This window comes from Rhinolophus sinicus, chromosome 2 (genome assembly GCF_057876585.1).
Source record: "Rhinolophus sinicus isolate RSI-liver-muscle chromosome 2, RSI-T2T, whole genome shotgun sequence".
Classification (NCBI taxonomy): domain Eukaryota; kingdom Metazoa; phylum Chordata; class Mammalia; order Chiroptera; family Rhinolophidae; genus Rhinolophus; species Rhinolophus sinicus.
Window position 1 is genome coordinate 7,331,057 of NC_142502.1, and position 23,723 is coordinate 7,354,779.

Below are 23,723 nucleotides of genomic sequence, written 5' to 3' on the forward strand. Positions count from 1 at the left end.
CTTCCACCTGCCCTAGCCCTGCTGTAGCTAAACTGTGAAACAGAAGGTTTCTGTGTGTTTGTTCTGCACTTTCCTCCACGCGAACCCCGACCCACAGATTGGTGTAGCCACTGAGACCTTGGCTCTGGAATTATGGGACCAGAGTTTAAATTCTGCCTCTGCCACTTGTAAACTGCGAGATCTTGAGTGATCTTGAGTGAGTTGTTCAGTTAGGATGCATTTTCTTCATGTGTAATACAGGGGCAGTGCTGGAATCTACTACCAAGAGTTACAAGGATTCAATGAGGAAACACAAGTAGAGTGGTAAGAATGGCACCTGCCATCGTAAGTTCTCAGTAAGGAGTAGTGATTACCCCTCCTGGTTTGGGGGGCTTCCTGGGTCCCCCACCAGGCTTTTCTTTCCTAGGCATGGAACACACGTAGTGCCTCAATCTTTCCTGGGTCCCATCAAGAGACAAAGCTAATAAAAATCAAAGGTGTGAATAACAAGCGGCTGGACTCCAGGATGTCAACCCGAGGACATTTTCTGCTACAAAGCATACTTTTAATAAGCAGCAAGTGCTCTCAGTGGAAATTCAAGCAGTGTGACAATGACAAGGTGGGAACGCACGTGTCTCCTCTAAAAATACTAGCTGTTGACTGAGGGCAGCATTCTGAGTTGGGGGGTCTACTCTTTGGGAATATGTCCTTTGTGGGGTTCTGGTGAGGATTAACACAGAGAAGAGGGCTTGACATCTACAAGGTGCTTCTAATGTTTCTTCTTTGTTAACTGGTGAACCAATGGCATACATGACAGGTGGGCTGTAGGATGCGGGGCAGACTCCAGATGTGCTCAGTTTACCTTGGAAATGCATCAAAAAGCAAGAGGGATTGCTACATGGATACAGGCAATAATAGATCAATATATTTTGATAAAATAATTACAATAAAATTGTAATAGTAGAATCTAGATATTGAGTATACATGTGTTCACCATAAAATTCTTTCAAGTTCACAATGTTTGGAAATTTTTATAGTAAAAAAAAAATTTTTTTTTTAATGGGAATAAAATGGGACCATTGCACAAAAAACAGAGAGTGTGACTGTCTTTCCCTAAGAGAATGACTAAAAGAGGTGATTCAGGAAGAAAAAGTGACCACAGAAGGAAAAATTATAGTTGAAATACAGGAAAGATAGTCTATGATTTGGGAGAAGAATGACTGGCATTAATGTGTTTTAGGTCCTGATTATTGTTTAGAGGGAGTTAAGATATTACCCTCAAACTTTGTTAATGCTTCCTATTTCGAAGGGTTGCTGTGGGGATTAAATAAGTTAACACATAGAAAATGCATAGAACACCGTCTGCCACATGGCATTTGTTTATCATATATTTATATATTTATACATCTACTTTACTACTATTATTATTAATATTATTTTCACTATGCAACCATTAAAAGAAAGAAAATAAAATGTATAACTTCCAGCCTTTTAGAGGGGGAAAAGGAATTAAGAAACACAGGACAGAAAAAAACAATCTCAATTCCATAATAGTGAAAATGTTAAATAAAAAGCATAGCAAAAGTGAAGCAAGCAGAAAGCACAAAGTAGGAGGCAGAGAATGACTTTAAATACATATCAGTCATCACAATGAAGTAGGTGGATTAAACTTTGCGGTTAAAACATAGAGATAAGTAGATAGGTTAACAACAGTCCCCAAACCAAGTTGAGTATTTGCTATTTATAAATAACGTGATTAAAACTTAGAGACATAGAAAGATGGGAAAACAAGATGGAAAAATATACACCAGGCAAATTCAAAGAGAACAAATTTTAAAACCTGATAGCTATATTAGCATTTAATATAGAGACTTTAAGACAAAAACAATTATTAGTGATAGAAAGTGTCACTATAAAAAAAGATTAAATTCATTAGAAATATACAATTCTAAATTGTATGCATTTGATAAAATAGCCTCAAAATGTGGTAGATTCACAAAGAGAAATAATAAACAAATTCACCATCATGGTGTGAGAACTTAACAGACTTATGTCAATTATTGGTAGATCAAATATATATATATATATATATATATATATATATATATATATATATACACACACACACACACACACACACACACATATGTATATATACCACAGTTCATATATATATATATATATATACATATATATATGTATATATATATATATATATATATATATATATATGAAAACATTGAACAAAACAATCAACTTTCTAGATTTAATGGACATTTACCAAATCAGAGATAAGGGAATACACACTCATCTCTACATTCTATGCGTGGGACATGTACAAAAATTAGACCTCATGCTAAACCATAAAGTAAATCTCAATAAATTCAGAGAGCTGGAATCATACACAACATATTTTTTGACCACTGTGCCAGTAAGTTGAAAATAACTACAAAAGTACAAATTTAAAACCTATACATTTGAAAATTTAAGAAATATACTTCCGAATAATGTGTAAAAGAAGAAACCATTTTTTAGATAAAATTTGAAATACTTATGACTGAATGATAATGAAAATAACATATATTAAAACTCATGGGATACTGCCAAAGCAGTATTTTGAGATGTCCCTATGCCTTAAAAGTTTGTATTAGAAAAGAAGAAAGTTTGAGAAGTTGAGTATCCAACTTAAGAAGAAAAATAACTCCAGACAAAAATTTTTTTAAAGCAGAAAGAAGAAATGAGAAAAAATAAGTACAATAGGAAATTAAGATATAGAATCATCAGTGTCAAAAGGGATTCCTTAAAGAGATTAATGAAATGAATAAACCTTTACTGGATTGATCAATAAAAATATGCATAAGCCACAAATGAAAACATTAATTAAAAGGTGCCATAAATACAGGTAGAATAGAATATTAAGAAGAAACAATACTATGGAAATATAGATGAAGCGAACCAATTCTAGGAAAGGATAACTTATCAAAATGTACTCAAGAAGAAATAGAAAACTTTGATAATTCTATTATCATTAAAAACCTTGAAGGTTATAACTTTTCCTCAGAGACCCAGATGGTTTTTATAAGTCAGTTTTTAACAAATTTTTAAGTAATTGTTCATCCAATCTTGTAAAAACTTTTCACAGAATACACAGAAGAGGAACAACTTCTTAGTGTATTATAAGAAGCCACTATACCCTTAATCCAAAGCCAGACAAGGATTGTGTAAAGGAAAGGTTTAAGACATCTCATTCATGAACATTGATGCAAAAAGCCTAAATAAAATATTAACAAACCAAAGATAGCATCACAATAAAAGAGAGAATACACCAAGAGGAAGTTGAGTTTATCTCAATGATGAAAGGGTGGCTTGCAATTTTTTTTTCAATTCTATCTATGGATGTAACAGTACCATCTACATCTCAAGTTGAGTGATAGTTCGCAGATGTTCCTTTCATAATTATGTTTCACAACGGACAAAGGCACTGAAAGTTATTAATGAAGTATTACATTCAATATTTTAGGCACAAGCCAAAGCATCCAGGGACCTGGTCATATTACAAGTTTTGGACTTTATTTTTCCACTTAATTCCTATTTCCTATGGGACTTCTCAGCATCTGGATAGTCACCAGCCAGACCACGAGCCAAGCCATCATGACACTGTAAACTCTTTTTGCCTGAAAAATAACCTCCCCTTCCTTTCAGTCACACAGTTTCTTCGCCCAGCTCCCCATGAGTTGAGGACCCAAAGCTCCAATTGACTGGTGCACATTCTCCTAACAAACCTCTTGTTAAGAGATGCTCATGTCACACCCATGGCATCACCCCTCCCCTCTCGGAAGGTTGACTTACTGTCACATGGCTCAAGGTTTGGAGCCCTCAAAACCCTCTCTTAGGACTGTGGGCTTCTCAGGGCTTGACTGAGTTCGTGGGACCAATGATTATGAATGTGATTTAATTAAAAGCACCCTCTGTCCAAAGAGCCATGAAAAAACTCAAATCGGGAAAGTTGAGTTCACTGCACGGAGAGGATAGGTTGGGGTCGATGATACAGGTGGAGAAAGACGGCCAAATCCAGGCCGGAGGTGGGCGTGGAGCAGGGTAGGCTGGGCACAGCAGTGGAGGGGGCTCTCGCCAGGCAGGGCTCTGGCTGGGTCTTCCTTTCTGTTTCTCATGCTAAAGTCTAGGTCCCTCTCAGTTCTACTGGTGGCCTTTGCATATCGGGTGACATGGCCAGGTTCCAAGGGAAGCTGACTTTAGAAAGAGTACTTAATCTTTCTGGGCTTCCGTTTCCTCATCTGTAAATGAGCATAAGGATAGTGCCAGCCTCCTTGGGGGGGGGGGGGTGAGGATTCATTGTTTTTCGTGAGAAAAGAGTACAGGGCCTGGCACAGGCTGGGGGGTTAATATTGGTCAGCTGACATTTGTAGCTTCGAGACCAGGAAATAACTCCACACGGGAACCCCTAGGCTACCCTACCGAGTGCTGCTGGGAGCCAGTTCTGGTCCTGTCGTGGACACTCCTGGTTGGCAGGTACTGAGCTCCTCTCATAAAGTGGTGACGTCGCACTGACATGTGCCCCTGGGAACGGTGGTGGTTAGACCCAGGCCAGCTGTGAGTCCCGGGATTTTAGCCGACAGATGGTTGTAAATAGCAGCTTATGAGATTATTTTATTTTCCAAGGGTTGTTTTGACAGTTTGTCACTATACTGCAAAAACATTCAGTAAGTTCCTCCGTGAAACTTATGAAAAAACTAGGAATGGGTTGTTCCAAAGGCTTAAAAAATCCCAACATTACTCGGTGAAATATGAGTTTTCAAAAATGTTCTCACTGTGATTGGGCACAGTTTTAGAGAACTGTATCGGGGCACAGCCTCTGCAAGGTTAGGTCGCATTCTGAGGTCCACACAGCAGAGGCAGAGTGGGGGGGTTGGGTGGTTTAGGCCACGTGCCCCGCCTCAGGCTGTGCTCCCCCACCCAGCTCTGAGCTCTCGGCCCCAACCTGGATGTCTTCTCCTGGACACTGAACAGTTCTGTCTTATCAGGAATTTGAGGGTCAGTTGATTACATAAGCTCTCAGTCATTTCCATCTGAATCTCACACACAACATGCGAGCAGGCCAGGCGGGGCTCCAGGTTGTTTACAGTTGGGTTTGGGTCAGTGAGCTTCAGCGCCTGTCTTTGTGACACCTCGGCGTTGTCATTTCCAAAGCTGTGCTCTTGATTCTGAGTTTAAGTCTCTTGATCTGTGCAGGAGAAGTCAGTGAAGGACGGACTGCCCTTAGGATTCAGCTGCGAGGATGGGCTCTGGCCATAGTCTCAGGCATGAAGAATTCTCCAGCCAGGAAAAGCACAGCCCCAGGAGCACATCTGCACAGGCGCACCATGCTGTGGTGAGTGGAACCCTGTCCCCATGGTGGGCCTCTTCATGCTTTATATTTGCTGTGTTTCTGGGGTCCAGGGGTCTTCAGTACTCGTGTTGAGCCCAGCATTCAGTCAGCAGCATAAAGGAGGAAATGCACATGTCACCAAGACTGCAGGGTTCCCTGGGTAAGAGCTCAGGTCATCTTCACTGCGCTCTCGTCCAAGGAGGCCGTGAAGGGCGGCACTCCACGTGTCACAGGTACGCTCTGCCGCTGTCTCCACTGCCCTAGGCCTGGACGGCTCCAGATTAATCCCCAGAAGTAGGCAAGGCCTCTGCATCAGGCTTCACCCAATGGCCTGAAAGTTACAGGAAATTTTGATATGGGGGGCGGGGGTGGGGGGGAGAGAGAGAGAGAGAGAGAGAGAGAGAGAGAGAGAGAGAACAGAGAAAGATAGAGGCAGAGACATGAAGAGACAGAAAGAGGAGAGAGAGTCAGAAACTGAGTTGCTGACTTGAGGCTGGATGTTACAGATCCATGTCCTCTCCTCTCTGCCTGATACCTGTGGTCACCATGCCCATCCTGTGCACCTCCTCCCGTTCCCCCGCTCGGGAGTACGTGCATGTTTCTCCAGTCTCACTCTGAGGCCGCTCATTTGAGCACTTCCTCCCCTCTCGTGTGGCTATTGGATCTCTCGTGCCTGTGTAGGCATCTTGTCTTCTCTTGCTGTCCAATCTCTCATGGATCTGCATCTCTTCTTCTTGTATTGCCGTTCAATTTCCCATGGCTCTAAATCCATCTTATCTTTCCAAAGGAGCTGTGAGCAGCACAGGAGGCTTTTGGAGTCAGACAGATATGGGTTAGAAGGCCAGCCTCGTCACTGCATTCATCAGAATAAGATAGGGTGTGCTGCTGTAACAAACAAGCCCTAACATTTTAGGGGATAAACACAAATAGAGGTTTATCTTTTGCTGATACGATGCAAGCTGGGAAACTCTCCTTCTTGTAGACTACATCCTCCAGTAGCTTCTGAGGTCACTGCAGCAGTGGAAGAAGGCAATGAAGAGACACACAAGCTCTTAATTCCCTTCAACCACACTCTAGGGTCTTCTGAGTGACCAAGGCTTAGCACAGCCAGACAGTCTGAAGTGAGATTTGGAAGGTAAAAGTGAGGCAGAAGCTGTGCATCTGCTCCTGCTGGTAAAAAATGTGTTCTGAAGCAGGGTGGAATGGAGAAAGAATTGACAGTTAAAAGAGAAAAACACTCATATGTAAGCAAAAAGCTTATGTGTGGGTGTGTATGTCTTCCTTTTGAATAGACCCTTTTATTTTTATGGAATGTCCCTCTTTACTTTGGTAATACTCCTTGCTTTAAAGTCTACTTTGTTTAATATTAATATAGCCATTCTAGTTTTTTTTAAGAAGACTTTTTATTAAAAATATAGCTAGCATACAATATTATATTAGTTTCAGGAGTACACCATAGTTATTCAACATTAATATACCTAAAGAAGTGATCACCATGATAAGTCCGGCAATCATCAGACACTGTACCTGCTATCACAATATTATTGACTGTATTCCCTATGCTGTATGTTACATCCTCATGACTTATTTGTTTTATACCTGAAAATTTAGACCTCTTATTCCCATTCACCTTTCCTACCCTTTTAAATTTTTCAATTACAGTTGACATTCAATATTATTTTCTGTTAATTTCAGGTGTACAGCATAGTGGTTAGACATTTATGTAATTTTTACTTTAACAGTTATTTGTCTGTTACAGAACTTAAGAGAAGAAATAAACCTGTGTTTTGTATTTATCAATATATTTAACTTTCTTGTGTTCTTTAGTTATTCTTGTAGATCAGAGTTTTCATTTGATATCATATCCCTTTATACTAAATCACTTCTTTTAATATTTCTTGTAATAAAGGTCTGCTGTCAATTAATTCTCTCAGCTTTCATTCATCTGAAAAAGTCTTCTTTTTTTAAATCTCAGAGCTTTAATGATTTCATCACATTTTGTTGTGGCCTCCATTGTTTCTGATGAGAAGTTAGCCTTCACTTGAATTGTTATTCCTCTGAATGTAATAGATCATGTCTTCCTGCCCCTCTTTTACTTCCCCTCCATTTTAAGCTTGTCTCTTTATGTTTTATTTTCAGACTATGATTTGTCTTGTTTTCTGGATTTCTTGGGTCTGTAGTTGGTGCATTTTTACCAAATCTGATGAAATTTTACCATACTTTCTTCAAATATGTTTTTATGCTCCCATTCTTACTCTTCGATTCTCCTGAGAATTTATTACGTGCATGTTAATCTACTTGAGATCCCACAGGTCACTGAGGCTCTATTTACTTTGATTTGATGCTCTTTCTCTTTGTTCTTCAGATTGAATAATTTACACGATCTGTCTTTAAGTTCACTGACCATTTCTTTTGCTTATCTAATCTGATCATCCAATTAATTTTTCATTTTAGATTTTGTGCTTTCTATTCCTGGAATATCCATTTGTTTCTTTTTTATAGCTTCAACTTCTCTGCTGAGATGCACTATCTGCTTGCTCATTAAGACCATATTTTCCTTTAAGACTTTGAACATATTTATAATACCTGTTTTAAAGTTCTTGTATACTAATTCTAACATCTGGGTCCTTTCAGGGTCTGTATCTATTTACTATTTTTGTCCTTGATTATGGGTCAAAATTTTCTGCTTCTCACATATCTAAATTTTTTTGTTAATAAGCTAGACAGTTTGGATGATACAGCATAAGTGGCCTTTAATTTCTGGAGTTGTACACACAAGTTGGTCTTTCTGGTGCCCCAGCTGAGTAACTGGGATGTTAATGAGGTCTCTCCATGCTAGCTGGGCTACAATTCTACCGTCTTCCATGAATTTTTAGTATTTCTGTTCCTCTCTCAATCCTGTAGCAGCTCTCTCTGCCAGCCTTTTGGATCAATGTGCCACCAGCCCTTGACCAACGATTCACAGTGAGACATCACACAATTTTCTGCTCCTTTATGCTTTTATCTCTTCCCTCCTTCAGTGCAACTCCTTTCTCTCTGGTATCTTGAGCCCTGGACTTCAAAGTCTGCTTTCTCTGCTCAGCAGGACTGCTCTACTGTGTTTGAGTTCTACCTTCTGATACTGAAGTCAAGAAATTGTCACCAATCAGAAAGTCAGGTGGATGTGGGGCTCACATCATATATTTTCCTTCTCTCAGGGATCCCAGTCCTGCAGTGCCTATTGTTCAGTGCCTGAAAACAGTACCGTCATATATTTGTCAAGCTTTATAATTGTTTACAGTGGAAGGGTAAATCTGAGACCAGTGATTGCAATCTGCCCAGAAAAGTTTCTCTATGTATTCATTTGAAATGCCTGTAATAAAGAGAAAAATCAACAAGTAATAATTTTAACACAACTCTATTATTTTGAAGCTGTCTTGAATTGAAAACATTTTGAAAGAAATACGGATGATATGTAAATGTTACGATTTGAAAAGTGATCTAAATATGAGATGTACCTATTATGATTTTTGCACGTAGGAGTGACAGGCAGGAAAATGCTTGTGTTGTTAACAGCTCCTGGAGATTTGAGCATGAATTGAAGGACCGTATTTCCCCATTGATATCGTTTCCAAGGATGAGGTGAATGTTTCCTTTAGAGCTAACACTGGATCATAGGTTGGCCGGACCTGAGAAGCTTGGACTATTATAAAAGTAATGACCTTATGAGAAATTATTTAAATAGAGTGAGAGTTTAAGGTGCAGATATAGGATGAAGTTGCTGTTACATTTCTGATCTAATGGAAGTGAGATTCACAGAGGAGACAGCTATTTATTTCAGCTGCTTGAACTATATGGGGTGAGAGCATGATTGACACCCCAGAATACTATACAGTGGTACTTCGGTTTTCAAAAGTAATCCATTCCGGAAGACTGTTCAAGTTCTGAAACATTCAAAAACCGAGGCATGGTTTCCCCATAGAGAGTAATGCAAAATGGATTAATCCATTCCAGACCTTTAAAATCAACCCCTAAAACTGCAAATGTAGCATGAAGTTTACTATCTAATGATACCATAGATCCATGAAATTTATGACATTCATAAACCAAACTGTTCGTCAATGAAGATGTTAAAAAACCGAGGGACCACTGTACAGCCATCCTCTAACCACTGTGAGTCACACAGGAACCTTCTAGGAAGTTCCTTGTTGAATGTTGTCTTTGCTTCGGTGGTCAAACCTGGATTCTGCAGGAACAACCTAATGAGCCAGCGACATATCAAGTTGAAAACTAATTAATGCAATGGAATTTTAAATGAATTCATGTTTAAAGGACTCATCAAAATAGATCCCATAAAAAAGATGTATTTTTCCCCCTTCTTCTGCCCCACCGTCACCGCCACTACCATTGCGTCACGCCAACCTCCAGCTGCTCACAGCAGCCCAGTTGAGCCTCTGGGCCAGCCCCCAAAACGATGTATTTATGCAGCCAAGTACATTTAAGAAAGTCTGCATCCTTAATATAAATGAAAGGAAATGTCAGCTCTCTGTGGTCAATTCAATTGCAGGCACTTTTTCAGCATTCAATTTAAATTATTGTTTCCTATTAAAATCAGCTAAGACTTTTGGCCCTGGAAGGATGTGTTAGAGCATCTTACCTGGTAACTAGGCCAAGGCCCTTGGCCTTGGATACTAGGCCCTAACTAGGCCCTTCCTGGGCTGCTCAGACTTATTATGGTTAGTCTGAGGCCAGGGTTGAGGTGGGGTAATGTGTGACCTACAAATATCACTAAAGCTGGGAGGTGATGGTTCAGGCTCAGGCTTTGGACTCTGACTGGGCAAATTAACTTGGCCTCTCTGAAAGTAGTTTCCACATCTGCAGAATGTTGATCATCATAGCATCGGCTTCTCAGAACCCATGTGATTCTGTTTGTAAGGTCCTGAGCACAGATCTTGAAGATAATAACGCTTAGTAATGGTAGATGCTATTATGACACATGCATGTCCCATGACTTCTCTGTAAGTCTGCACATTACTAACCAAGCCAACGCACGTGGTTTCTGCAGAGTTAAGATGCTGCTGGATCCAAAGTTAGGTGTGAGCAAGTCTCTCCCTCTCTCTTTCCCCCGCATGCTCCCTCCCATGCCTTTAGAAAATTCTTGCTCTCTGCAGCACCTGGACAACGTCACGTTTATCCAGGGGGTAGGTAGGATCTGTCAATGTCATTTCAAAATGTTTGTGTTGTGACGTTAACCAGACGTTTGCATACACTGTTTAGGATAAGGACAAAGCATCGTTGATTCCTCCTGGAATTTGTATTGGGTATGCAAAGCTTTGTTAGGCTGGAGAAGGGGCACACCTTCTACTGGAAAGCCCCAGGAAGGCAGGCGCATTCAGCAAGAAGGGGACCATCCTGATTAATTGTTTCCATGGACTACTGCCCAAAGGATGCTTCCTGGAAAGTGGGATGCTGGGAAAGGCTGATTTTAACGTTTGGAATTTGTTTGCACGAGTAAATATGAAATCCAAGACACTGACTTTTAGCTGTCGATCAACTAACTGTCTGTTTAATTAATTTAGTTTACGTAAAATCAACAAAAGTGGTTATATCTGCTGGTTGGCTTTGCAGGACTGTGAAAAATGGGGGAGTAGACTGCAAGGAGGTTGATTCAAAGGTTGTTAAAAGTGATCCATAGGAAGCGAGACTGGTCAGAATCAGTTTTATCTGTTGTCAGTTTTCCCAGCGGGTCTATGCTGGATAGGGGGTCCTATAGGGGTGTTTGTCCCGGCGTCTTCTGTGCTCCCTCCTTTTTCCAGGATGGTCCCTGCTCCTCCTTTAATTTCCCTCCCTCCAGGTAACCAACAGTATCACTGCCTGGGAACACTCTGGTTTTGGGGTTTCCTTGCTCCCATTCCCCGTATTGTGGACTATTTCTCTTTACTCCCCTTTCTAAAATTTTGTCTGTCCTTTGGCCTCTTCTAGGCATTTTGTTATGTATCTAACCAGCTAATCTGCGATAAATGAAGTATGTGGTACAATGAATTACGTGCCCTGCCCCCCAACTGCATTTATATGTTAAGAGGGGACTTATAGAGAAGCCTTACTCCAAAGTAGTGCCAATCCTTCCTTAGACGGGTGGAGATTGATTTTTAGTGGAAGCATGGGTGGTGGTGGTAGCTTTTTGGGGTCCCTCAAGTTGTACCACATATTCAGTCCTGGACAGGGGGTGATGGGGGAGCAGAGGCCCTGAAGATGGGCATCATGGCCCTAGGCCTGGACTTTAGAACCATCCTTGCTCACCATGTGCTTCAGCTATATGGTCACTTCCATGGGGGCTGCATCCATGGGGTCTGAGGTCAGCAGCCGGGAAAAGTCCACTTGGGGTCCAGGAGAGGAGAGGAGTTCCAGGAGAGATGCTAGTCCCTCCCCCCGTCTCCCCTGGGCTCAGCCTCACAATGGCCACGGCTCTGAGCCCCGTGGCTGCTGGAGGAGGATGGCACTGGTGTCCCTGAGTGTAACGTTGCTACAGGAGGGGTGGGCGGAGAACAGAAAGCTGCTAAAACGGTTGCCCTGCAGATGCCCGGAATGCACATTCCCATAGCATGTGGGGTGCTGCACGTTCCTCAGGAACTTGGCAGGGGGAGGATGAGGCCTTCCCCACTTCCTCCCTTCTGAGCCTCAGTGGGTGCGAGGGCAGTGTTATGGCTCTCAAAGAGCCTGCCCAGGGTCTCCAGCTCTGAGCACCCCGGGAGCCCTTCAGGGACAGGAAGGGTGGGAGGGCCTGAGTGCGGCCACACGCAGGCTGTCAGGTCTGGAAGAACCAGGTCCTTCCTTCTCAGTCACCTCTGGGAAAAAAAAAAAAAATAGGACAATCCTGAGGTACCACATAAAATCTGGCAGGGTTTTAGTTCCCAATTTGGTGTTTCTATGAAAAAACAACACTGTGGTGACTCCTTGGTAAAAATGCCATTAAGGTTGCATAAGTCCTAGATGCTCCTAGTCATCTCTTCCGTGAGGGTCTGTTATGCCTCAGGTTGGGTCCTCAGACCTTCAGGTTGTGATTTCTCGTGACCTTGCCCCATTCTTCCCTTGTTTGGAGGACACATTTGTTAGGTGATGCCTTTGTGGTTCCTTTTGAGTTTTCTCTCTAAAACTACCCTTCAACCACCACCTATCCACCAAGACCCACTGAATGCCCACCACATTCCTCACTCTGCTTGGGGGCCTTTAATCCATCACCGTTTCACACCCTGAATCTTGCCTGCAAGGTGAGAAAAATTTACAATCATCAGGCTGTGCCCTATGTACAGAATGATGCATGTGGCATCAAGTATTTTAGAAACTAGGAAAAAGGACATTTCAAAACCACTTTTTCTACTCACCACGCACCTGGAGATCTGGCGAAAGGTGAACCGGGAGGCAGCGCCAACACCTGGTAAATTAAAACTTAATTTGTAACAGGTTCAAAATGATTGTGTCACTTCTTAGAGTGAAAGGTACTAGAACAATCAAGCTCCAGCAACAAGAGCCTGTCAGTTTGTTGAAGAAAAACTTGATTTCGAGGCTGGAGGAGAGAGACTGCTGCCCCTGGCACCCCTTGCTGTTCACCTGAGCCACTGGTGCACGGGAGTCCCTGAGCCAGGCCAGGTTAGTGCAAATACTGTGGGACATTTTAAAGTCCTTTGAAGAGGACAAGCCACAGATCTCTTTGTGATGTCACAAATTTCCAAAGTGAAGGTGCTCTCTGAAGTGTCTCAATCAGAAGATGTTTTTGTTGGGGCCAGAAAAACAAATGAGAAAGCATAAGCATCCCCGCCAGGGCTGTGTGCAAGGCTCTTGCCAGGCCCAGTTGACACGCAGCAGTAGAGAGGCCAACAGTGACCTAAGCTGCATGCCCCCGGCTCCCAGCCCTGGTCACGGGGCCTCATGGCCTTGACCTTGACAAGACTCTGAGCCCTCCAAACCACAAGGCTCGCCGTTCCAGCCTCTAAGGAGGTCAGAGGTGGAGACTTGATTGACTCACTGTGGGACTTTCTAACTTGGAAGCCAGGAACCTCTTCCCGTATATTATAACAATAAAAAGTAATTACTGCTGCTATTGAATTTTTACACTGACCATGCAGTCCAGACATCTGCATTAAACTAAGCTGCAGAATCTTTAGTGGAGAATTTTCCACAGCTGCAAAGCTCTGCAGAAACTAGAAAACATCCACCAGCTGCTGCAGCCATGAAAGCATGACAAGAATGAAGACATTTCACATAGAAGAGAGATGGCTGATTATGCTTCTCCACACAGCCTAAGTGAGTCGTGGTTGCTTTTGGCTAACGCTACAGAAATGCAGAATAAGCCGTAAATGAGAACGTATGAGACCTTTCATTAAGTGTATAGGAGACTGGAGGAAGTGGGAGAAAGGCTGGTCCTGAGTGGAATTTAGGAGATTATATGTAAATTGAAAGGCAGCCCGAAAAGGATGGGGCGTATTAGCAGCTGAGTTCCTGCCAAGAAGGGGAATCAGCTACAAGAATTTTGCAAGGGACTTTTTTTACGCTGTTTTTGAGTATTCAGTTTAGCATAATGGAAACTTGGTAAGAAGCTTTATCTTTACCTAACACTTGCTGCAATACATAGACATGGTAGTCGTATCTTCAAGTAGAATATTTAATTAAATGGAAAATCAGTGATCTTTTTATAAGAAGAGCACAAATTTGTAGCATTTGTAGAACTGTCTCTGCCTCTCTTGTTCAGCCATCACCAGGCCTGTGCATCCTGGGCAGAGAGAAGTTCTCTTAACTGACTCAGGCGCCCTCCCCCACCATGGACTCCTTTTATCTTTCCAGGTTGTCCTTTTCCTGGGAACTGTGAGGTTACTTAGGAAGCCACAAGTCTCTAGAGAAACAGAACCCATAGAAGAATCATATACATATGAGAGAGAGATTTTAAGGAATGGGCTCACGTGATTATGGAGCTGGCAAGTGCAAAATACACACAGTAGACAAGTAGGCTGGAAACTTGGGCAGAGTATGTATGTTGCAGTCTTGAAGGAAAATTCCTTCATTTTACAGAAACCTCAGTTTTGACCCCTAACACCTTCAACTGATTGGACGAGGCCCACCCAAGTTATGGGAGGGTCATCTTTACTTAAAGTCAATTGGTTGTAGATGTTGACCACATCTACAAAACCCCTCCACACCCACACCTAGACTAGTGTTGGACCAAACAACCAGGCACCATAGACCAGCCGAGCTGACACACAAAGTTACCCATCACATCTTGTATCCATCTCAAAAAACGTTCCAGAACTCTTTTGAATGTCCAAAGGAACCACGTCGCCACAGCCACATTTGGCTGAGCTTTGTGCAGAGCCAGTGGGAGTTTGTGGAAAAATGTGGATGTGTGGGGTAATGTTATTAGGACTACTTCCCAGAGGTGGAATAAAGGTCATTTTTCTGTGTTCAAATTTTAATAAAGTTTCCAAATTCCAGAACACTGAAAGGATACAATAAGGATTATTGAGCTCTAAAAGGATGATGCCGTTTAAATTCGGCAATAGGTGGCTACTGCTGTGAAGCCAGCTTGTGAATGTGTGAAAATCTGCCCCTGGTTTGCCCCTCAGACCTACCCCCACACGGGTGGCAGTAGGAGGAGCCAGCGGGAGAGGCAGCACCGGACAGTGGAAATTGCGGCACCTTGAAGCCCGGGCGCTGCCTGCCGTGCAGCCATCCCTAGCGGTTTAAGGCTTTCCAGGACTCTGTGTTTTGCAAAGTACGTGTCAGTTGTTAGGAGGTGGGGTCACTGGCACCAAAGCCACAGCCAGCCTGGGGCCTCTGGGCCTCTGCCTGCAGATCCCTCAGCCTTGTCCCTGCTGCTTGCGACACTCTGTCCTTTCCCTGCCGGAGCTTGGAGCTCCCAGAGGCCCTGGAGCTTTCCCATAGGGACAGTCATTACTTCTTGACTTCTGGGGCTTCCCTTTCTTTCTGGAACAGTGTGATTGTGACTCTGCCCCTTTTTTGCCTATTGAATCTTCTCTGCTGGGCCCTGTGGCCGGGACTGACCACTCCCTCCACGCCGGCTCCTGGAAGGCTGATTCTTTCTATCATTGATGTAAACACATCTGATCTGGTTGTTGTTAATTTTCAGGTCCAGATTTTAGCTCTTCAACAAGGTTGGAAACACCTTGAAAGCTTAGCCCAAGTGTCACATTTATCTAAAACCTGCCTTATGCTGCCCCATCCCCTACCCAAGGTGCTTTATGTGTGTTGTCTTATTACATCTTACAACAGTCCTGCGAAGTAAGAATTCACAGGCACATTTTTTTTAAATGGCCAGTTGTGACTCAGAGTGCTAAATAGTTTGCTCTAAGCCTTGCAGCTAATAAATGGTGGGATTAGAGTTTAGCTTATTTGTATCTACTAAGCCACACCAGTGTACAAAGTACAGTGCAGGCAAGGGAAGGAAACCAGGAGACACTCCCCATCACTGTGATGCACTTCCCACGTGGGGCAGTAAGAAAAGTATAGGTCTGGGATCAAATGGTTTGACCCAGGTATGGGTTGGAAGGCATATGAGCTTAGGCAAAATCTTAAAGTCATCTGAGTGCAAACGTCTAGATTTCTTAGTATGTGAAATGGGGGTGAAATAGTTTTCTTACCCTACGTATAGTATCAATGCTGTGAAAAGACTGTGGTTCCAGGGCTCCTTTTGAATCATCTTCTTTTGCTTTCACAGAGCTTTCTTGATTAACTAACCTACACAAGGTGTTATAATGTATGTGAGATTTGATATTTGGCTCTGGACACTTTTGCATCAAACAAACATCCTGCCTTTCAGCGGCTGGAACCCTGAGATGGATGAATCACAAGGAAAGTCAAGCCTGCTCTTCGGTTTTCTTCTCAGTTCTTACTGCAACCGTCTCTATATCGTACAGAAATCCCTATGGCTCTCACACTTTCATTTTTTATTTTGGTATGTGATTCTGGTTTTCATTCATGTTTTTATTAGAAAGTAATTTTTCTTCATGCATTGCCCCTTCTGAGGTAGTACACAGTTGAACTGGCCAAGTTCATCATACTGACATTGACATAATAAGTAGAAAAAGTCATTCCCATCTTATCCACTGATTTGTCAACTATAAAGTGACATATCAATGCAAGCAAACACTAAAGAAGGGGCCTGACAGAGAAAGTAGGACAGACATTTTACAGTTTATCAAGATATGAGTGCTAGAGTCTCTCTCTCTAACTACAACAAAAACACTCTTTTTTTTGGTAGAATTCTTAAAGATATACTGCACATTTATTTTTTCCTCTGAAAATAGACCATTAAAATCATCATAAAATCGGGTAGAGGCTAGGCTGTTGCTGAGCCAGGCTGTTGAAGAGTCTGCCCACCCCACCCTGGTTAATTCCATCCCCCAGCCACCACGATCAAATGATCAGATCATCCCCCCATCTGTCCATCCATCCTGTCCCTGACCTGTCAGGATGTCACAGGTGAGCCTCATCTGGCAGTTATGGAAACCAAAGTTTTTCCAAGAAGGACTGTGTCATCATGAAAGAAATGTGGTTCCATTTGCCAATGTGTCTGGTTTGTCTGACAGTTTCCCAGTTGTAGCACTGGAAGTCCTGTGTCCAGGAAACCTCCCTCAGTCCTGGGCAAACTGGGACAGCTGGTCACCCTGCAGCATATAGTCGCTGTCCACCAAAACAGCCACTACCCCTTATCCAAGAAGTACATACTTTTAACTAGAATGGATAAAAAAATGTGTGTAGTTTCTCAGATGAAATTAAGAGCTTAAAGGTTTTCAGAAATTGCTATTTTTAGTCTTAAAAAACTTCCATGTTCGTATTAAAGCAATATGATCTAAGAAAGTAATGTTTGGTGTTGTACCCCACCCCCACCCCTCTGCTGCACTTGGCTTTCCTTAAGAAGGTTCATCGGCTCAGTGGTGCTTCTTCGTTCCTTCCTTTACACATTTTTAATGACAGGAAATTTTACATGTCTGTTGCTTCTGCTCAAAGATATTTCTTGTATTTGTTTCAAGTACAACATTTTAAAACAATTTTTACTTTCTCTTTTGAGCATTTTTGGTTCACATATGTATTGACCATGGCTCTTTTAGAGCAGCTGTGAAACCCCTTTCTGTAACCCTCAGTCATTTTTTTCTTTAGCCTTACAGTGGGGTGATTTCCTGGTGCCACCAGACCAGTCAGGGCTGTTCAAGATGCTTTGATGACTGTATCACCTTATTTCACCCCAAGTTACCCTACCTCCAAACCTTGTCTTGATTCCTTCAACACCCAGCATCTTGCTTTGTCCTGTGGCCATTGTGCACTCATTCTGGAGACCCAGGATTTGAGGTTGTTCCTTCTTGGTTGGTATTTACCTGTGGTCTTCCAGAGCAATCTCCTCCCTGCTCATAGTTGGCCTCCCTGGAGAATGAGGACACACACAGAACTTGTCTCTGTGAGTCACACTATGCGATCCTAGTTAAGTCACTTAATCTCACTTGGTCTTAACTGCCCTGTTTTTAAACAGAGGAATAAAATACCCAACACATAAAATTGCTAAGATGTTAAATAACAAAATGTTTATTATAACAGTACCCGGTAAACTCTGAATCATAAACCATTATAATATTTATTATGCTTATTAAATTTAGTCACCATAAAGGATAAAAACAGACAACCATGTCGTACTGACGGTTTGGTGTTGACCTGATGGGAGGCAGGAGCCCAATAACTTCCGGAGGGATCTGCTCTTATATTTTGAACCGAGAACAGAAGAGTGAACAATCTGATGCATTTAGGAAAAGGAAATGGGGAGCAGATGCACTGCTTGATAAATTGTAACAAAGACCCATTGTTAGCCTCCCCTGGTGGGTCGTTAAGTTAGAAACACAAGTCAGTGGTATAATTACTCAACTATGGTGGTGTAAAAACTCCTGAACAAGAAGTTCACATAGGGGTTCTTGCTTACTTTAGCGTGGGCCTAGCCCATGGCTCAGTAAAGGCAGGAATGGAGGGTTAGGAGACTCAGGGGGCTACAAGGCAGCCCTCTCCTTCCAAAGGAAACCTGAGAGACAGGACAGCTTGCATGTGAGGAGCTCTGAATAGCAATTTGCAGGATGTCCAAAAGCAATAAATATTTGGTGAGATTCACTCAGAATGGAGGTTCTTGTGGGTATCTCCTGTAGGTCCCAAGCACATTTATTCAGATGCAAATGGTGGCAGGGTGGGAGAAGGGGCGCAGAAAAACCCCAATAGCACTTGCTCCTTTTGGGTTTTCAATTAACTACCAAATACAGAGTCTTGTATTCTGAAAAGTATTAGTGATACAACTATCAGAGTAAATCACCCAAGGAATGTTTTAGATACTATCTAACATTGGGATTAGGTTCTAATTCTTAAGCTTTTATTGTAAAATTCTCTGTACGCCATCCAACTTTAATTGACAACTTGGTAGGACCACTGTATTTATTAGGAATGCTTCAAGCTCCAAGCAGCAGAACACCTGGCTGAATGTGACTTAAACCACAAATTGATTTAATTATCTCACATAACAAGTTCAAAGATAAGGTTCCAGGTTTGGTGCAGAAGCTCAAAACCGTCATTAAGGATACAGACTCTTGTCTTTCCAAGCCTCCAGGTATCAACTTTTTATCCTTAGGCTTTTACCTCAATATTGCAAAGTAGCTGTCGCAGTTCCAACATCACATCTTTGCACAGGTACATTTACTATAGGAGGGAAAAAAATGTCTGATGAAAAAGTGATACATATATATTTTTCACAACAGAGGAAAGTATTTCCCAAAAGATCCCATTGCAACTATTCCCTACCATCTCATGACCAGATCTGGGTCAAGTGGCCACCCGAGTTACAAAGGAATTTGGAAAAAATTCCAAAAGTATATGGCAAAGATTAAATTACTGGAGGAAATTAACTCAAGGAAATCTACCAAAAATCTGTAAGAACAGTGAAAGTTTGTGGCATTTGAACCACAGCTTCTTCCTCTTGGTTTCTTCAAAAGATGTAAAATTATATACTCATAAAATAATAATTTTACAATGTAATATTGCATTTCTAATATATATATATATCATACACATAACAATAATAGCACAAAAAAAGGAGGGGAAAGGACTAGAGCTATACAGGAGTAATATTTCTGCGTCTCACTGAAATTAAATTAGTATAAATCTCAAGCAGATTCTGATAAGTCATGACATATGAACCCTAAGGGAACCACTAAGAAAATAGCTCAAAATTATAGTGAAAAATCAAAGGAATTAAAATGCTATAGTAGACAATATCTACTTAATGCAAAGGACAACAGGAAGGAGCACTAGAAGGGCAAACACGACATAAAACATGGAGAAAAAAAGTAAAATATCAGATATGAAAGAACTATATCAATAACACCATTAAATGTGAATGGATTTTGATTGGATATCAATGCAACCAAGAGGCAGCAACTCTTAGACTGGATAAAGATCCAAGATTCAAGTACATGCTATCTACAAGAGAAACATTACAGATTCCAAGATACAAATAGACTGAAAGTGAAAGGATGTGGATAGATATGCCATACAAGCAGCAACCATTAGAAAGCTGCAATGGCTTCACTAATATAACACAAAGCAGACTCTAAAACAAAAATACATTACTAGAGATAAAAAGGAACATTTTACAGTGCTAAAAAGATCAATCCATCTTTAAGATATTTATAAACATGTATTCACTTAACAAACACACAAAGCAAAACTGACAAAATTAGAAGGAAGAATAGACAATTAAACAATAACAGCTGGAGACTTTCATACCCAGCTTTCAATAATGGGTATAGAACAATTTGGCATAAGATCAACAAGGAAACTTGAGTAACACTAAATCAAGTAGATCTAACATCTATAGAGCACTCCACCCAACAACAGCAATACATACAATTTTTTTCAAGTGCACATGGAAACTTCTTATATATTGACCATATGCTAGACCACAAAACAAGGCCTCAATGAATTTAAAATGACTGAAATGTGCAAAGTATGTTTTCTGACCACAGTGGAATGAAATTAGGAATCAATAACAGAAAGAAATTTTGTAAGTTCACAAATATGTGGAAGTTAAACAACATACTCTTTAATAGCCAGTGAGTCAAGAGGAAAACATAAGGAAAATTAGAAAACACTTTGAGATGAATGAAAATAAAGATACAACATTCCAAAACTTATGGAATGCAGCTAAAGCAGTGCTTAGAGGAAAACGCATGGCTGTAAATGCCAATGATAATATAGAGGAAAGATCTTAAGTTAATAACCTAACCCTCCATCTGAAGACACTGGAAAAGGGGTATAATCTAAACCTAAAGCAAGCAGAAGGAAGGAAATAATAAAAATTAGAGTGGACATTAGTAACACGGAGAAGAGAAAAAACAGCAGAGAAAAATCAGTGAAACCAAAACCTGGTTCTTTGAAAAGATTAGTAAAATTCACAAACATTAGCTAGAAAAGTATATGTATTTCAAAAAATGCAATCAACTTTCACTTTAAAATCTAGAATCATCTTCCTGTACATTTGTGGTTTTCTAGATAAGATAGAGGCTAGGATGTAAAGCTGAACTTCAAAACACAAATAAGTACCTGATATAGAAAGCATTATAACAAGCTTTCAGGACTCTTAGTCAGACTCTCAGAACTTAGCAGAAATGGGGTGGAGGACATCCAGACCCCTGGTAGATTGTTGAACCAAAATAACTTGAAAGTACTGGTCAATCCTGAGAATCTCTGATTTTTATAAATATCAGCAAAGGTCCAAATTCACACACCCCAGATCTTAAAATATCTGGTCACATAAATCTATTCTATTAGGATGTTGGGAAATACAGCAACATTTAATAAAAATAGTTTTTTAAAAAATCCCAGGGCTATATAATGCTATGATTTATTCAATTTAACTTAGCCTAATTGGCAGATGGATGCCACTTGTGAAAATTTGGATGTACAGTGTAACCATCGGGCACATCTTTAGGAAATACAGATAAACAGCCAGGTGTGCAGCGTGGGGAGGAAACTAAAAGTGAGGCTTGGTTCTTGGTGGTCTTCTCTGAACAGTCCAGGGGCTATGAAACAGTTGCTTCACCACAGCTGTCACTCTCACCCTCTTGTTCTGTCTGGGAGGAAGGTGTCATTTATAGCTGTCAACTTCGGAGGCAGAGACCAGCTTCCTTATTCTAAGCAGTGTCCTCAGGAGTTTGCATCGAGCCTGGCATACACCATAAACGTTTGTTGGTGTAAGAGCAGTAACCGCCATTTTTGAGTGCCAGCCACTTGTCCTGTGTCTGTGACTCCTCCAGAGCCAGCTTTGTGTCTGGTGAATGTGTCTTTATCTTCATCTTCTTGTCATTGCCACCACCATACACCAAAAGGCTGGCTCTTCGGTGCAACCCTGGCACACGCTTTACTTGAAGTATAGCAAGGTGGTCAAAAGATTGCCTGGTTGGGTGCCCTTGGGCAAGGTACTTACACTCTCTGTGCCTCAGATTTTTCTTCTGTAAAATGGGATGAATCATAACACCTACTGGATTTATTAAAAGATTTAATGAATTCATTCTTGCAAAGCACTTAGAGCAATGCCTGGTGGACAGTAACTAGTGTAATTATGTGTTTCTTACATAAATAAAAGTAACCATCGAGTTAAATCTCCCTTTTACTAAGTGAAAAAAAAATTAGTTTGCTCCAAACTGCACAGTTTTTTCTGTCAATAGCGATGTGCTTCTGCCAGCGGGAAAAGGAAAATGGACCTCAGATTTCCTGATATGCCCATTGACACCAAAGCCTTCTGCTGATGACCTTGTGTTCATCCTCACTTAGGATTTTATTCCCTCCCCAACACCAGCTTTGAGAGCACCCCCAAAACTGCCTTCTCCCTGGAACTGTGCTTTTTGCTGACTCAGCTATTTGGGTATTTTTGCTAAAGCAGGAACATCCCAATGAAAACTGACAGCAAAGACATTTCTGCCTACATCCTGTTAACCCCTCTAAGACAAGGAAGAGGAAGAGACCACAAACAGAAAACACAGTGTCAGGCTTCCACGGAGTTTCCTACAGTGTCTACACACCCAAGATGTTTGCCGGGGGGGGGGGGGCCTCCAGACCACACCCTCCTCTCAGTGGTGTGCCATTTTCATTTCTTTCAGGCAGTGCTCCTGCTTCAGTTACCCTGGTGGGAAGCCACGGGCTTTGATATCCTTTCTGCTCTGGGGTAAGTTTGTTGTAGGAACGTGAATGGAAGAGCAGTGAAGCCTGGGTAATACCCAAACTGTGTCTTGCTAAATGCCATGCTTCTCAGGATGCCAGATTTAGCAAGAAAAATACAAAAAAGTTGCCCAGCTAAATTTGAACTTCAGGTAAACAGCAAGTAATTTTTTAATATAAGTATAGCACGTGCAATATTTGAATGATACTTATACTAAAAATTTACTTGTTTATCCAAAATTTGTATTTAACTGGGCATCCTGTATTTTATCTGGCAACCCTACATGCTTTGGAAAGGGAAAAAATCCAGGAGAAGTCTTGGAAGATTAGTTAGTATTTGGTGGGGGAACTAGCTCTCTCGACAAATGATTTTATACCATTGGGACCGTGTTCTGCCTCCCAGAGACAAAAGGGACCAGCAGTAGGATTGTGGCTTCAGCAGCTCAAACGCACAGGTGTTACACAGGGTTTCTGTGCAAGACCGTTGGCCCTTGTGCAACCCCTCCTATGTGACAGGGTTTAGTGCTTCTGTTTACCTACCTCTCCCAAAGCGCTGTCTAATTTTTCAAAGATACTTTAATTCATCACGAATCCTCCACCTTGGCAATCCGCTGGCCGCTCTGAAAATACAGGACACATGCTCACAGCAGGAAACCCTCAGAATGGGGATTTCTTTGTCTCCATGTCACTGAGATTGAGATAAAATAAGTGAGATTCATAAAAACACATTTATGTATTCATGCATATACCTGCATATATTATCTTTTTTTAAAATTAAAGTTTATTGGGGTGACAATAGTTAATAAAGTTACATAGGTTTCAAGTGTACAATTCTGTAATATGTCATCTATATATCATATTGTGTGTTCATCACCCAGAGTCAGTCCTTCCATCACCATATATTTGATTCCCCTTACCCTCATCTCCCACCCCCTCCACCCTTACCCTCTGGTAACCACTAAACTTATTATCTGTGTCCATGAGTTTTTGTTTTTTTATTTGTTTGTCTTGTTTCTTTGCTGCTTTCAGTTTTATATCCCACATATCACTGAAATCATGTGGTTCTTGACTTTTTATGTGTGGCTTATTTCACTTAGCATAATAATCTCAAGATCCATCCATGTTGTCA

At 41.3% G+C, this 23,723-nt stretch overlaps 1 long non-coding RNA gene across 1 annotated transcript; it reads left to right on the forward strand.

Annotated features, from left to right (window-relative positions):
* Nucleotides 1–398: 398 nt before the first annotated feature.
* Nucleotides 399–23,562, forward strand: LOC148758736 (uncharacterized). The gene is made up of 3 exons (XR_016019642.1): nt 399–598; nt 5,230–5,368; nt 22,537–23,562. It is a non-coding gene; the product is annotated as an uncharacterized LOC148758736 (long non-coding RNA).
* Nucleotides 23,563–23,723: the final 161 nt, after the last annotated feature.